Here is a 4,409-nt window from a genome sequence, read left to right as displayed (position 1 = left end):
GAGAGACGGGACTTGCGGCAGAAACGCTGATCATTGATCAGTTTCATGATTGAAGTAGCAGCAGGAGAGGGAGGGGGGAGAATGAGAGAAGAGGCAGCTGACAGCATAAAGACAGAATAAATCCAGCTTTTTGTCTTTTTTTTTATTGTAGCTGAAGTACAGAACAAATCGCGTTTATTTTCAGCTCAATACAAAACACGTAATATTAACTCTGAATACCAGAGGTATAGGCAACTCGACTAACTAACCTTATGAATAAAATAAAGTTCACCAGTAACATCATAGCACCCGCCCAACTGTATCGAAACTCCATCATGCTAGCTAGTACGCAGTACGAGTTATTGTAACTGACTGTAAAAAGTTAGCACAACGAAAATAAACTCCACCTAAACTTGGTTTATATCTGACCCAGATAGACTGCAGGTCATAACTTCTTACCTGAAGATCATTTCACCTGACAGTCAGACCGGCGGCCGCCTTGGGTCTCTCCTCCTCCTCCTCCGCCTCCCCTTTCCCCCATCCACCTGCTGGCCTAATTTTACTGAATCTGTGAAAGCTCCACCATAGCCACTACCAAACAATTGAGTTATTTTTACACGTTTGCCAGCATCTGTCCAATCCGCCACCTTTCACTGTTTACACGGTTACGGAAAAAAAAGACAACAACAACAAAACATCGGCCCATTTAAAACGAAAAATTACCATCGGCCCACCGGGCAAATGCCCGGTATGCCCGATGGCCAGTCCAGCTATGTTTGCGCCCCTCCCGTCTCTGCTCAGCAGAAACACAAGAGTGACGTGCAGCGTGAAGCGAAAAAAAGTGAGAGAGAGGGTAAGAGAAAGAAAAAAAAACCCCACGGCTTGCATCGTTCACTTCAAAGAGTCAGCTCTAAGAGCCATTTCGTTTGCGACCGACCCATCACTACAAAAAAAGCTACACAGGAGAGAAACCACTCAGTTGCCCTGTGTGGCAAGACATTTGGCCTCTTTGGAAATTTGAAACAACTCCTGAGGATTCACACATGGTAGAAATCCTTTGGCTGCTCAGAATGTGGAAAAACATTCAGCTCTAAGTCTGACCTGAGGGTTAACATGCGAATCCACACAGAATAGAAAAGATTCATCTGTAGCCTCAACATTAATTAAACAAACTTTCACTACCTCATATAATAATCACCAGTCTCCTGATTTGATGGTGGATGGTGCTTGGTGGGTAGAGTAGCTTTAAAGAGGAAGTGATGGAGAAGATGGAATTGGCCTTCAGAGTGTGAGAACTGCTTTTCTTCTCATGTTACTCTGTGAAGCCAGAAGATCCAGAGCACAATAGTAACACCATGTGCAAGTAATTAATGGATCAATTAATGGGTTTCTTGTCGTGTTTTTTTTTTTTTTTTTTCATCTCTAATCAGGGGCGGTTCTAGGATCAGAACTTTGGGGGTGCTGAGCACCCAGAGAGCTGCCCAGCCAGGCAAGATAAACCTGTCTCTGTCAGTCCCTGCATCCTTAAATATTGTCCCGAGTTCTCTCTGACTGTCTCCTTGGTGCACTTAAACCCCTGTTCCTCCCTGTCCTCATCGTCTGTTATCTTCGTCTCCGTTATCAGTCATCATAATTTTACCATCTCTGTGCAAGTCTGCAAATTTCTTTATTAAATCATAAGATTCTTAAATTCATCAAGTCTCTCTGTCCCTGGGTCCTCATCACAAAACATGACATCACTGTTTTGTACATTTTAACACAATTTAATCCCCACATTTGTGAAAGAAAAGCAAAACACTTTTTTGAAAAGTCTGTAACAAAACCATCAAATCTGATAAGGGTTATTTAAATGCTGCAAAAGAAGAATGGATTGGGATAGAAAAAAATACATATCCTAACCTTAATTACTGGGGGAGAATAATGAATGATGCTCATTGTGAGTAAAAAGTAAACTGAGTGCATTTTTTGGACAGATATTCACTTTTAATGTGTGAGTATAATATAATACAAATACATAAAAACACTCCCAAAACAGAATAAATTATTACAAATAAATTATTACAAAATATTAATAAAAACTATAAAAATGGAGGCAACGTTGCCTGTGGTAGAATGTATACAATGTATGAAAAAAATCTTTATTGCAGAAACTAATTTAATAATACTAATTTTGTGTTGTAAGATTTATGACTTTCATGCTTTCATAGCGGTACTTAGGAGAGCTTGACATTTTTCTCAGGTGGTACACACTGTAAAATGTTTGAGAAACACTGATAAGTTAAGTGTATGTGTGCTTTTGGAAAACATTTAAAGCTGCTGTACAGAATCTTTGAAACAAGCTTAAAACATTTGTAGAATATAAACAGAGCATCTGCTTCTCTTTAAAGCTCCTCACTCCACCAGGGCTGTTTGGCACTTTCTGATAGAGTGCAAATGTAATGTATGTACTGCGGCTGAGGTTTTAGTAGAGTTGTGGCTGAACCACATAAAAATATATCATTAATTTTAATCTCCCCAATCAATGATAATGTTATGTTGGAATGTTGTTAAAGAGGGTCAAAAATGTTTCAACCCAGTTTGTTTTGCAGATTCTGTATAGCAGCTTTAATATAGGGAGGACACAACTTCCAGATTGTGTGAGTAAAATCAGGTTTTTTCTCTTTGTCAGTTTAACAGTTTCTGTTGTGCCTGTCACTGTTCCCTGTCTGTTTTCTTACCTGGTTCTTCCTGACCTTGTACTTTCTCCTCATGTTCCCTCTTTCCTCTCTCCCTCTTTGGACTGACAATCATACACAAATAGATTGTATTCAATTAGATGAAAAATTACATTAATATGAAAAAAATTCTAATAAGATCACTAACAAAAAGTCTTCTCTCAGTCTACTTTCAACAAAAAGGCAAATAACCACATGAACATCTAAAGATATAAACATTGAAACACTGATCCAACATTATTCTTGAATGACGGATCATTTGATTTTACACTTTTACCTGAATGTGGCTCCTTTTTTTGGAAAAACTTCCTTATATCCATTATGAACCTGGCTGTCTCTCTGTACACACCACACACCAGGAGTTTATAAGGTTAATGGGCATTCAGTCAGTTAGCTAGTTAGTATCCATTTCAAACAGGACAGTGGTAACCAAAAGTAGGCTGCGGACAATTTTAAGTTTTAGATTTTAAATAGGCTGTATACATTTCAATGGGAGCAACAGGACGGTCAAATGTCGCTGATTTTACTACAGAGCAGGACGGATTGTAGGGTAGCTAACATTGTCGGAAAACACGTTTTCAACACTGCAGGTTACCTGGTGTAATGCTTTTCAGCTAAAAAGAAACATGGTCTGACTCCTACCTAACTATATAAAGAGTAACTGAAGGTTAAATGCAGCTAATATGTCCTGTTTTAAGCCAGGCACTTAAACCTCCACTCCGCTGCGTCTCAGCCACCATCTCTGGCAGCAACGGCGCTAGAGCCAGAGTAGGGGAGAGCTGGAACAAACCATTTTGGGAGGGGGGGGGGTTATCTATACTTTTGTTGTTAAAATGTTACGTCTCAAACAAGTACAGTACTGTATGCTTTTTATATTTTTAGTAATGTGTCACACAAAGAGCAAATATTGTCAAAAAAAGTAAGAAATCTTTGGGGGTGCTTTGATTCCTTTTGGGGGTGCTTAAGCACCCCTAAAAATGGGCTAAAATTGCCCCTGTCTCTAATGCTGAAAGTTATTTAAGACCCCACCCCCTACTGCAGAGAGTAAGTTTTAGTTAAGGAGGAATCAATAAACCTGATAAGAAATATATTAGTGAACAAGCCAGAGTGCAATGATAAAAACATTCTGACTGATACTATGTAATACATAATTCAGTGTAAATCTGTAAGACTGTATGTGTTCAGCTGATCAGTCTGCTCTGTGTCACCAATAAATCATAGTTTTAAATACTTGATGACACTTTGCCTTGTGTGTAAATAGGTGTGAACACTGCAACATTATTATTATGGTACATGAAATTTCTAAATGTTAGGTGTATTCTGAGTTTGTGGGACAGTTAGTCCCTTCATTCTTGGAGATTAACTTCAAAGCTGCTCTGAGTCCTGTAACATTCTTGGTTTAAGAGCAGAACTGAAGTGAAGTCCAGTCATTGAGATAAATTTCATAGCAGACGGTAGGAGTGGTCCGAGTCCAAAATAGATCTAAGTGTGCAGAGTCACTGCTGCCTTCAGTGACCATTCACCATTCACTCCCTGAGACAGCAGTGGGCCAAATCTATTATGTCAGATAATTTGAAACTCCTTCAGGGGCTGATACAACGAGTTCACTGTTACAGCCGATAGGAACTCCTGCTCAACACAAAAACTACAACCCTGGATTCTTGAAAAGGTCTAAGTAAGACTAAAAATGTTTTAGTTTAAAATAAGTTTACACAC

The 4,409-nt window shown here is 39.0% G+C and overlaps 1 long non-coding RNA gene across 1 annotated transcript; it reads right to left on the bottom strand.

The window, feature by feature from the left end:
• Nucleotides 1-2,092: 2,092 nt before the first annotated feature.
• LOC146683511 (uncharacterized) lies at nucleotides 2,093-3,434 on the bottom strand. Its single transcript, XR_014917658.1, has 3 exons — nucleotides 3,289-3,434; nucleotides 2,971-3,032; nucleotides 2,093-2,758 (listed from the first exon to the last, which is right to left on the bottom strand). It is a non-coding gene; the product is annotated as an uncharacterized LOC146683511 (long non-coding RNA).
• Between the last annotated feature and the right edge of the window lie 975 nt (nucleotides 3,435-4,409).

The sequence above is a fragment of the Copadichromis virginalis genome, linkage group LG22, assembly GCF_057382275.1.
Source record: "Copadichromis virginalis isolate Kocher_CV1m ecotype Utaka linkage group LG22, C_Virginalis_male_GT1.1, whole genome shotgun sequence".
Classification (NCBI taxonomy): Eukaryota; Metazoa; Chordata; class Actinopteri; order Cichliformes; family Cichlidae; genus Copadichromis; species Copadichromis virginalis.
This window is presented reverse-complemented; position numbering and strand designations above follow the sequence as displayed.